We start from the raw sequence: 12,509 nt of genomic DNA, 5'->3' as shown, positions 1-12,509 counted from the left end.
ATATAGGAGTCACCAGTATATAGGCTGTAACAATGGTAGAAGTGGAGGAGTTATCTTGTACAGAAAGTAAATAGAGATGAATCACAAGCAATGTAGAGACCTCCAGAGAATACCACTTTAAGGACTAACTGGTAGACCAGATGTCACCGCTCTGCCTCTCATATACGAAGATTGCACAGGATGGACAAGCAGACCCTTGCAAACGGGGACTTCGGGAATCTGTAAGGGAACAGCAAAAATGAACTAATCTAGTGCAATTCCTTCAGGCTGGCAAAGTGATGTGACCTCCCCAGAGTCACCACCTCAGGGAATTTGCACAGCAGCAAATGCTAACAGCTAATGCCTTAGTTTCTTATACCATAACATTTGGAGGTAGGAAGAGATGAACCCTGATAGTCCTTCCAGCAGTATGATTTTATGATTCTAATCAAGTTTCATTGCTTGTTCATTCAGAACGAGTACACAAACCAAACAGAGCAGTCTTTTCATCTTTTCAAACAACAGGGCCACGAAAATGAGAAAATAAATGAGCCCAAAATCTCCGAGTCTTCCTGCCATGTTGAACAAATGGGAAAATAAAGCTTGTTCATTTCCATTCAGTGATGCTAATGATTCTGTTAAATTGACTTCTTTGAAGGAAAATTACTGCTAATAACCTTAATTTCCTCCTAGTCTCTTCCCCTAGGTACCTGACATTTTAAATAAAATATTTTCATAAAATATTAAAAGCGAAGGAATTATATCTTAGGTATCCAACTCCATATTGAAAGACTTTATGAATCCCTTCTACCTCAGCTGTCTAGGGCCTACACTTTGAGATCTTCAGATAAACACATCAAGTTTCCCACTCTATGCATATCCCAAGAAACACAGTCCATTTCAAATGAACCAACAATTTAAAAAAAAAAAAAAAAAGTTTCTCTATGACCCACCACAAATCATACTGCTACCAGCCATGTGGTGTTCTAGAACATTCCAGCCTTCAATTTGAATTTAATCACTGTAGCTATTTTCTCTTCTTTGTCCCCCAAACCAGGCTTTCCACCCTGGACTGACCTCCGACACCTCTGCTCTGGTTGGCAGGTGGGTAGCATCTGCCATTTGCCTCCCCAGACCCATCTGCCATGCTTCTGCAGCCTTGCCTCCTTTCCTAAGTCCTTTGGCTTCTTTATGGATTCAGCTAATGGACGACACCAGTCAGAAGTTGGGGGGGGAGGCAAGGGAAAAGTGAGGCAGACATTTCATTCTCCCACTGTCTCCCTGCAAGCACATGACAGGTTGACTGTGTCCCCCCTACAGAAGGACACAGCTCTTGCCAGACAGACTTCTTGCCCCTCCACTCAGAGCGAGAACAGCTCTCCATCATTGCTAAGTCCTTCTGCAGCACCCACCTGGTTGTGTTCCCTACACCTGCCCAAACCTTCCAAAGGGTCCCTTTATTAAACCTTCTGCAGAGAACTCAGTTTACACATGCCATCTGTTCCTTGACAGGCCCTGAATGACACAGGGTTGAAGAGTGACCAGGGGAGGCCCTCCACCGTCGCTCTCGCACACACGATCAAAGGAAATTGTCTGTAAACTGTAAATCGTTGTAACATTTCCATGAGCAAAAACCTAGTACACGCTTTCTTGAATAGCAAGGTTTCGATGCCAAGGAAATAGAACTGAATCCTACCATATTTCTACAATTCAGCGTGCTGTAAAAATAAACACGCAGAAGGCATACAATCAGAATCTGAATGTCACTGCCAAACTAACCAGAATTCTTCTCAAAAACGGGTATCTGGAGAAACATGAAAGAACCAAATCCATCTTTGAAAACAGAAACGTTTCATTTTCCAACGCTTTATCCTTATCAAGATTATCAAACCTCATACTGTGACACTTTAAGGTGATTGCAAGTCTTTCAAAGGATGGCACAAAATTCTAAAAAGTATTAATAATTCACTTCATTTTATTGGTAACAGCTATAGTTACTGAAGTTGTGACTTCTGGAAAAAGTTAGGAATCAGTGACCTAGATTTTCTGTATTTTTCCCAATATCTCTCAAAATGAAAATAAAGAGGAGTTTCTAATGTATATAGCCCTTTGTCTATATACCATTTTTAAATATTATGGAAATCACCTTCAGGTATCTATTAAATAATAAAACTCAATAAAATAGCATTATCTCTGAACATTATAATTCTCTAAGTAGAAAGTAAATGAGATTCTTAAGTAAGTATTTGAAAGTTGAAAGCTATAAATACACCTGGACAGAATTTTTAGCAATGAAATTAACTTGATTTTCCCAGGTCAAAATCAACCTCTGTTGGCTGTGCAGTCCCTCACTTCTTTGACCATATATTCAAGAGTGCTTATGACACGTCCCGGCTATGAGTGATCTCGAATTTCACAGCTAACCAAACTATCAGAATACAGATTTTCAATTCTGAGTCGGCAAGGTATCTTTTTACTAAAGAGTTTTTAAACTGGCCTCTTACCTGAGAAATTCCTTTTGATTAAGGATTGTATTTTCAAGACATTTAAGGACATAGACTACTTCTCAATCATTTCCTGATGCACTGTATGTAACTGAAATCCGACTGAATCAGTGAAACAATGTAACAATGTGGGGCATGCTTCAATTAGAGGATATGTTCATAATTTGAGGTTCCACGAGATAGAAATTCCTTGGAGGCCTTTCTTAACGGCAATTTGGCAGTGCTCTCTCAAAATGGAAAATGTGCATACCCTTTTGACCAATTATTTCTATTTCTAGGAATTTAGCGACAAGAAAATCTCGCACAGGTGCAAAAAGACCCTACGTACAAAGATCTCTAATCTTTCAGGGTGCAACAGTGAATACAGGTGAATGGTTAAATAAAATATGGTACCCATTGTACCAAAGTTTCTATAATGTGAGAAAGAAAAAGATAACCAGCATACTGTCATGGAAAAAGCTCGATGACATACCTTAAGTGAACAAAAGCAAATAACAGAAAAATGCATACAGAATAATCCTGTTGATGTAATAAGAAAAAGACACGTATATATACTTACACATGTAAGTGCACAGAAAAGGGAGAGGAAAGAGGCACTCTAAGCTGTTGCCAATGGTCATATTTGGGGACGGGTGCGAGTAGGTAAGAGTATTTTACATTTTGTTTCTATTTTCGGCATGCTCATTTGGATTGGAACATATGAACGTATCACATACATCATTTTAAAAACCAATGAAAACAAAAAATTAACAGACATTCTAGAGGCACCTGGGTGGCTCAGTTGGTTAAGTGTCTGCCTTCAGCTCAGGTCATGATCCCAGGGTCCTAGGATCGAGCCCCTCATCAGGCTCCCTGCTGAGGGAGCTTCTCCCTCTGCCTGCCGCTCCCCCTGCTGGTGCGCTCTCTCTCTCTCTCTCTCTTTCTCTGTCAAATAAATAAATAAAAATCTTAAAAAAAAAAAAGAAATTCTAGAGGGGGTTTAGTGATTTGTCCAATGACAGTGCATCAGCAGATATGAGAGAAACCCACCTCAAAGGGACTTCCACTCTCATTTGATCACTTATGATCACTCATTTAAGAACCAAAAGAAAATGAGGGCTGTTAAGTAGATTGCACCTTGAAACACTAACCTGCGGAAACAGATCTACCTTCTCTATGTCCAGGACAAATATGGCAAGGACTACCACACAGCAGTGAGCATATTTTGGGACTGGTTAGGGTTCAAGACAGTGATGTATACAAAAGAACCTGCATGTCCCCATAAACGAAGTCACCCATTTCTCCACACTTAGGTGTCCTCATTTAAAGGAGCACCATGAAATAGGAGAGAAAGCCATGTCTTGCCTCCTTCAATTTGGTATGTTTGCTAACATCTTAGAAGAACGAGGGAGAAGAAAAACAAGCGGAAATTCAGAATCAAAAACCTATGTCTGCTGGAAATAAATGACCATAGCAACCCTCGTAAGAAATTTTACAGGAGGGGAAAAAAAAAAAAATCACGCCTGAATAAAAAGGATGTCGTGCTTCCTTCAAGATGAAACTACAGTTCTGGCAACTTCTAGTACACGGTTTTTCCGAGCACAGTTAACAAAAGGCTCAAAATGGGAGCTGATGGGCCGAATTCGTGCCACACATGGGTTTTGTTTGGCCACCCCAGAGGCTGACATGTTTGTTTTTATTTTAACTGATTTCTAAACCATTTTCAAATGAGATCTCACACTTAAAAATAAATCTGGATTTCATGCTTCTCTTATCATTGTAGAGGCTCTGGCGACCCTGTGCCCCACGCCCGCCTGGTGGAAATGTGTCAGCCCTGTGCAGTCCCCACCACTCCTTCACGTCTCTAACACGTGGGCAGCCGCACGTTGCTTACCTGGCCCTCAGAAAAATCAGAGTGTGCCACCCCTGAAGGGAACCCCTGAGGCACCTCACCAGGTAAAAGCTGGCCCTGCAGAACACTTAAATTCCTTTCTAGGCTAGCCCAGGGTCGCATTTAGTAATCTCCCTCTCTCAGACTTCTGGCCCAAGCACCTGCGGAAACAAAAGTGGTCAGCATTAGCTGAGGACGCGTGGCTCCATGCTCAACTTCCTATTTCAATTACAGGTTCCCAGCAGGGTTGCCAGAACCTTCTCTGTCAGACCTCAGCCCAGTCCCTTGAAAGAATGGTCACAAGACTTTTTACGGCCACAAACCTTTCGGCAGCACGTACCTCAGTGGCAGGTAACGCAGGGCAGTGGTTAGAAGTGGGAGTTCTGGCGTCCTCCACCTGGGTGTACATCCCTCCTCTAAATTTAACTCTCTGAAGCAACTTCACCTTTCCAAGCCTCAGTTTCCCCAAGCGTAAAACAGAGAGACTATTAGTAACCACCAAAGAAAGGATCCAGTGACGTGGCGCACTTCCTTGCTCGATACATGTCTGTTGTGTTGTGACTGCTGTTGCTATTACTATGTGATGTGCAGCCCTGAAGCTCCCCACCCCCCCTCCAGAAAGCAGGAGGCACCAAGCCTCTTAAACACCAGAGATCTCCAAGTTATTTTAGGGGCTGCCTCTCTCCTTGCAGGCCTAGCTGGCTTACGATGGTCTTCTTTCAAAGCCTGGGGAAAACATCTGGCTCACGGAGCATGGTTTGCAGCCCGGCAGTCACAGAATTTGAGGCAGTTAGGACTGAGTTTGTGTTAGATCCCCCTGTCCGACTGCAGTCTCAAGGTTAGGCAAGTCCAGGGGGGATGATCTGGAACTTCACAGCAGCCCTAAAAGGTGACCAGAACTTTCTATACTTGCGGGGCGGCAGAGCAAGTATCCCTTGTTACAAATTTTTTAATAAAATATTTTATTTACTTGAGAGAGAAAGAGTGTGTGAGTGTGTGTGTGTGTGTGTGTGTACATGCACAAGCAGGTGGGGGGAGGGTAAAGGCAGAAGGAGAAGCAGACTCCCTCCTGAGCAGGAGCCTCACCCTGGGGCTCGATCCCAGGACCCTGAGCTCATGACCTGAGCCGAAGGCAGATGCTTAACCTACTGAGCCACCCAGGGGTCCCCTCTTACAAGTTTTATAGGAACTGACTCAGCCAACTCCGTGTGTGGATAGGTCAATGGCATCTGCCCCTACAGAGATGGAGAAGGCGAGCAGTAATACTAGCGGCATCAGGAGAAGGACTAATAGCATTTGTAGCAGCAGCAATAGAAACCCAATACCCAGCATCAGGCACAATACAGCGTGCTGTCCACTTTTGCCCTATGGGGTTATTCTCCTCATTTTACAGATGGAGCAACTGAGTAGATGCCCAGGGTCACACAGCCGATACATGACATAGTTGAGATTCGAACTCAGGTCTGCCTGATCCCAACACCTGAGGGTCTTAGCAACTTGGCACCTGCTGAAAGCAAACCCATAGCGCAACCCCCCCCCACTTAGCCCCCAGCTGCCTCTAAGACAAAGTGTTTCTAGAGCAGTTGTCCTTTACCTTCAATGGATTACAGACCCCACTCTCTATCAAATCTGGTGAATCATATAGACCCTTATAAGTATAATATTTTTAAATGTATAAAATTAAGCACAAAGGAAACTAATTATATTGGAATATACTTATCAAAATAATTTTTCTAAAAATCTGGACATACCTAGTAATCCATGTGTTTCTTTTTCAAGCCGTTAAATGCCAAGATCCAGAGTGACAGTAACACTTAGCCTATCATTTGGAAGCAAATGCAAATAAAGACATAATTCATTTGCCAGCTATATTCATGGACCCACCACATTCCATCCTCAAAGCATTACAGGGCAGGCCTGAGATGAAGGACTCTTGCTCTGGAGGAGAGCATGAGACGTCAAGTATAAATCTAATGGTCTGTGGTCTCTTTTCTCTGGATGAGCTGCTTATAACTAATGACTTCAAGTTACTTTCTTCCTTTTGTTCTAAAGAGGTGGCTACTTCAGTCATGTCAGGGAGCCAAAAACACCCTTTAATTGTCAGGAGCAAAAGAATGTTTTGAGGGCAATGTATCTTAAAGCAATGACTTGCCTGGCCCAAGGGTAGTGTGGTCACTACAGGTAAAATTTCCCAACCCTCAGCACACCAAAGGATCACAGGAGAAGAGCTGGGAAGGAGACTCCCAGTCAAGGGGATAAGATAACGCTACTGAGCAGTCACGTGGTACGTGACCTTCTCAAGGAAGGTTTTATAGGTGGTAGGCTAGAGAGGTGTTCAGAGAAACATTTTCTTCTGATTTCCATCTCTTTCAACTATTTTGATTCCTCAAAGAAAAGGGGGGAAAAAGTAGATGGAATTCATGCAGCGAAAAATAAAAACTGCTGACCATTCATCCTCTTGCAACAGAAGGATCTCCCAGCTGAGAGCTGGAAGGTAGGGCTTTAGTGCTTCACCTCCTCTATGAACTTGGGTTATACCTTGACCATATGAAAAGCATCCAAAAGGCATGAGCTTCCCAGCCAGACTTTTACAAAGTGGGATTTGGGGGTGGTGAAATCGGCCTTGAGCATAAAAGTGACTCTGGGTGATTTTTTTTTTTTTTTTTTTTTTTAAGCAAGCTTAATTCTGATGAGGGCAATGCAGACTTCTCACTCATCGACTCGGTGATGCATTATCACCCAGCTCTACTTCCACTGGGATGAAGTAAACCACCTATTTTTCTATTTAGTTAGCTAAAGGATCACAGCCTCTGAATGTGCTAGACCTTCATGTCATTCTAAGGTATAACTAGATAAACAATACTACACCTTGAGGAAGTATTTCTACTTTAAGGGGGAAGGCTTTATCAAAAGAGAAACTTACACAGAAAAACAAATACTAAGGAATGGGGGAAAGACCTACTCAAGGTTATTCTATTTCCTGGCGATTACAGGGGAGTAGAAAAATACAGAATGGACAGTACTGAGAACTAAGCAGTGTCCTTGCAGACACAGTGAATATCAGAACACCACCAGCAAAACCACAGAAAGTCGCTGCTGCCCGCCATCGGCAATGAAAAGCTGTATTTATTTCTCGAGAGGTGGATGAGTCTTTTTGGCAGACACTAATATGGCCTACAAGTTCACATTACGAGGTGAAAAGCATCTATTTTAGAAACTTCAGTCTGGACATGAAATACCAAGTGTGATCATTAAAGCGGCTCCATTAGTCCTTGACCTCATTCTGCATATAAAACGCAGAAGTTCTTGGTTTTACAAGACTTACCGTGAAAGCCAGTTTATTAAAAACCTGGGTCATGAATGCTAATAAACATGCTGTTTCATCCTTACTTTACAAGTGGTCCTTACAAACGATGATAATTTAGCCACAATCTGCTAAATAATTTTAAGTTTCAAAGAATATTTTTGCTTCCCCAAAAATATTTGAGTTCACTAGTAAGGGCATTTGTGCAGACGAGGAGAAATACATAAGCTTTCTTTCCTATGACTATATGAAGTGCTGTGATACAAAAAGGTAAAATTTATTCTCAATATAAGACTTTAAAATTTTAAAAATATCGGATAAACTCAGCAACTAATGACTAACATATTTTTTTAAAAAAATAATAATCGACAAAAGTTTTTAGTGAATTGTGATATTTGAGTCTGCTGGCTACATCTGAAAGTTTGAGGATGGAAATGCAACACAACATCCAGAAGCTGGCCTCACTTATATCCCTTCCGTGCACAAATCAGCATGCCAATGCGATCCGTTCAAGGAAAACAACACAGCAGCACTGAAAGGCAATTTTACCTCCATTTTAACTTTGAAGGTGGGTTAGGGATTACGAGGCAAACACATTTCAATTCCTAATAAATATAACTGGCCCTTGATGCCTAAATCAACACTGCACATTAAGGCAGAGACAGTAGGACATATTCTTGGGAAACATAAAATAGCAGGGCGAAAGGCATTGGCTAGGTCTCTGCTGGAGATGAAATCACTCAAAGCGATACCGATTTTTAAAGTCCATTTCTGCCAAAGCTTTTCGGTAACCATCACCACTCTCTAAACTTTCATATTCGCTGTCTCATAGGCGAAAACACACTACCTCAAGGTTCGGGGGCACAGAAGTAGTTTAATATCATTCCCATTTTCAGGCACACAAATATAAAACTCAGAAGACAGTATTTGAGAACAAAGCGCTTCTGTGTGGGTGTGCATTTGTAAAATAAAGGTAGCATTATTCCGACAGATAGAAATGTGTATCCAGTGATCAAATGGAGTCTTAGAAATTCTGTTTTGACAGTTACTTGTAGAATAGCATTTTCAACAGCCATTAATTCAAAGCTGGGTGGTGATATCATCAAAGCTAAATCAAAACGAAATTCAGATGGTTGAGTAATCACAGTTGGAGGGATGTGTAATTGGTAATCTACTAGAGGGTACCTTTAGCTATGCCATAATGTTACATGCAAAGGGTTACCAGCTCTAGCAGCAAAAGTCTCCTGAAATAAAAAATCAATAAAAAATGCTCTTCCATTTAATAAGTGAATTTCTATGAAAACAGGTGTTCTCCCAAGATGGCAATCATTTATTAAACTTCTACAGTTCAAAAGGAAGATGACATAACAGATTAAAACACCAGCTGAAAACTATGCAAGACTGTCCTATGAAAAACAGCATTCTAGATTACATAACGTGGATAATGGCAGATTAAACTACACGCCCCTATCCAGCTAGATTGCTGTGCTTTTGCACGGCTCTATAACTTAGGCCACTGAAGTTTAAAGAGTACACAATATTAGGTTCTCAGTTCAACCACATATTTTTGAAACCAAGAGTCCTGAAAAAACTAAAAGGATAAAGTTAAATTTTACACACACACACACACACACACACACGCACACACACACGCACACACACAAACACGCACAGTTTTTCCTGAGGAACACAGTTCCTTAGACACTTTCTTAACCACTTCATAGATGGCCCAGGTGAAGTCACCAGTTGCTTTTCCTGGTCATGTTTACTCTATGAATCTGATTTCCCTTTAAAGAGGAAACTCAATTCAATTTTAGATATTACAGGGCTGCCTATGTTTGAATGACATTATTGCCAACCAAACGGAATTATTAAACAGCTATCTCCCACACACTCATAACTTAATTTATAGATCACCCTGTATCACATTTATGGTTAAAAAAAAAAAAAGGCGACCTTCCATTAATGGTTTGACCGAAATTAAATTTTAAACACCTGTGATTTTAACACTAGACTCACTACGAGTTAAAAAAAAGAGTAGCAAGTCATCTCTCAAATACATGCGTAAGTTTGAAAATAAAATGGGCATTTGTATTTTCTCTAGAAAAATGCAAGTTTATAAGAGTTTTATGATTTTAGGTAAAGGTGCACTTAGAAACAATTGGAAATTGGTGACTTCCATATTTCCATACTTCGGTACTGCCTACAAAGTCTACAGCCAGAAGTACTGTACTGTGTAGACAGGGTCTAATTAGTTAAGGAAAAGGCAACTTTAAAATTCTGAAAATAAGACAACCTTTAATTTCCATCATTTATGTGCTTCTGGGAGGCCCAAACACTGCCCCCCACCGAGTGCTGGCCTGTCAGTGTTGTTTTAAGTGGAAATGGTCAATCATTTCTATTACCTCCCCAGAAGCGGTAACAACATCCACATGCATACACATTTACATGCTTTGCACGGTGCCAACTATTTCCAACCAAAATAATCATATACACGTCCAGCCGAGCTATTTCTAGCCAGAAGCGGTGAACGTCTGGACAGAGTCTGAGGAAACCCAGTGGGCGATGATTATAGGAGTGGGTGGCGCGTGGACCCCTGCCTCCCGCGCGCCGCGCCTCGCACCCCGCACCTGCACCGGCTCCCCGGCAGGGCATCCGGGTGCGCGCGCACGCGTCCGGGACGCACCCGCCGGGAGCAAACAAACCCCGCGGGCCGGGGCGGGCGGGAGCATCTTCGGGCGGGACCCGAAATGCCTTCTCCTACCTGTCACTTTGCCCGGAGCTGCTGCCGGGGATGCGGCCACGGCCGCCGCCTGGAGACCCAGTGTGTGCGCGCGCTTCTGTGCGCGCGCGCGCGCGTGTGTGTGTGTGTATGTGTGTGCGTGTGTGAGAGAGATCTTGTTTGCGGTGCGGCTCACTTACTGCTCCCCGGGCCACCAGCCCCCTCCCCCCCGCCCCGAGAGCCGGCCGCTGAGCCCCCTCCCGGCGCGTCCGGTCCCGCCCTCCCGCCGGCCCCCGCCCGCCCCCCGCCTCCCCGCCTCCCCGCCTCCCCGCGCGCGATCCTCACCTCTGCCGAGGGCGGGGGGTCTCCGCGGGCGCTCCTCGTCGAAGCCGCGGAGCAGCGCCGGCCCGCTCCGCCCGCCCGCCCGCCCGCCCGCGGGGCTCGGCGTGTCCCCGGCCCCGGGTCCCGCTGTCCCTTCGTGGCCGGCCGCTCCCTCCGCCCCAACCCCGAGTCTCCCTCCCCGTTCGCCTCCCGGCTCCAGAGCCCGAGCTGTCGCCTCGCAGCCCCAACCTGCCCAGGCTACGGAGCATGCCCAGTGCGGCGCGCCCGGGCTGGGCTGGGGGTGGGCAGGGGCAGGGCCGGCCGCCCGACTGCCGCTAGCCGGCTGGCGGGGAGGGGGCGCCGGGTGGGCCGGGGGCGCAGCCTAGCGTTAGGGGGCGGGCGGCCCTGGAGGGTCGCGGGCTGCGCCGGGAGGCGGTGGGTGGGGCGTCTGGGGAAGCCGCTTCGCTGCGCGCTCCTCGGGGGTCTCTCCGGCTGCCCACCGCAGCCCAAACGCCGCGGCACGTGCCCAGTGTCTGGGGTCCGGGTGCGCGCAGGGTGGCACGGGGCGCAGAGCCTTGGGGATAGGGGGGAGTGGTACCCAGCTCCGCTGGGAGACCAGCAGCCCGCCGCGGGCCCTGGGGCGGGAGTGGGGGGGGAGGTGGAGGGGTTCGGGACTGGCGAGAACTGGTACCCCAAAGCGGGTGGCGGGGGTGGGGGAGGTGTTTATTTGATTACATTTTGTTTTATAAACACATAAAGCGCTTACAGTGCTTCGGGCACTATTCTAAACGCTTTTTATTCGTGTAATCCTTAAAACAATCTTCCAAAGCAAGTACTACTATTATCTCTTTTTTTCTCGAGGCTTAAACTGAGCCACGGAGAGATTAAGTGGTTCCAAAAAGTCCTCCCTCAAGTGCAACCTCAGAGACGCTAACCCCCCAGACTTTCGTCCCTGGAACGCTGGGGCGCTGCTCCAGGCAGTTTCTGGCTCGCCCCTGCTCTACAACGATCCCCAGTGAATCCGAGCTCCGCTCGCACACAGACCCTAACGGTGCAGACTCTAGCATCACTCTTTGTGTGGACCCTCCACACGCTGCTCCAGAACTCCCGGGAGGGCTTCCTCCTCCCTCAGGCCACTCCGCCTCCTCCTCGCGGCCGGCGGCCACCAAAACCCGGAGACGTGGCACCTGCGCATTGGGGACTGGGGCCACGCTCGCAGCTAAACTGGGCATGCTCAGCCGCCTAAGCAGGTCCGGCTGGCCAGGAGGAAAAAGTGAGCCTGGCCGCTCGTGCAGTGTGGGGATTGGAGTGGGGATGCCCAGGCTCTTGATGGGCAGAAGCAGTTGTAGATACCAAAGTCTCGTTCCTCTGGCACGTCCTGGCCTTTTCCAGGCAGGGCTAAAAGGGGGTGGGGAGAGGGGGGTGATCAAAAGTTTACCAGCTGGGCATCCTTAAGTGGGAGGGGGCTGAGCGCCCACTGACAACTCCCCAGCTGAATTGCTAAGCTGCAATTTTAGCTGAGCCCTTAAACAAGCTCCTAAGTTAGCTGAGTCTGCCTGCCTGTGCGGAAGCCAAGAAAAATAGCCTAAACCAAATTTCCCAGCCAGACTGGAAAGGAAGGAAAGACAGATCCCAGGGAAAAGCTGGGTGGCTCTTCACTGTTCAGGGGGTCTTCAAGAAGTGGCGATCTTGAGTAATGCCAGGGTACTCAGCAGCTCTTCTCAAACTGCGATTGCACAGAAATCCTCAGGGGAATCTTTTTAAAGAGCAAATTTTGATTCAGCATCGCTGGGGTGGGACCTGAGACTC

At 45.8% G+C, this 12,509-nt stretch overlaps 1 protein-coding gene across 5 annotated transcripts in view; it reads right to left on the bottom strand.

Moving 5' to 3' along the window:
* The window catches only part of PLCB4 (phospholipase C beta 4), a 400,851-nt gene extending 390,047 nt beyond the window's left edge, over window positions 1-10,804 (bottom strand). For 2 of the 5 annotated variants that reach the window (XM_044385682.3, XM_044385685.3), the window contains exon 1: window positions 10,422-10,615. The gene's annotated coding sequence lies outside the window, so the exon portion shown is untranslated. Of the gene's footprint in view, window positions 1-10,421; window positions 10,616-10,724 lie in introns of those variants that run through there. The other 3 variants (XM_044385683.3, XM_048222092.2, XM_057312662.1) reach the window with 3 other exon arrangements.
* Window positions 10,805-12,509: the final 1,705 nt, after the last annotated feature.

Source organism: Ursus arctos, unplaced genomic scaffold, assembly GCF_023065955.2.
Source record: "Ursus arctos isolate Adak ecotype North America unplaced genomic scaffold, UrsArc2.0 scaffold_16, whole genome shotgun sequence".
Lineage (NCBI taxonomy): Eukaryota > Metazoa > Chordata > Mammalia > Carnivora > Ursidae > Ursus > Ursus arctos.
Note: the sequence above shows the minus strand (reverse complement) of the source record. Positions and strands in the feature narration are given on the sequence as shown.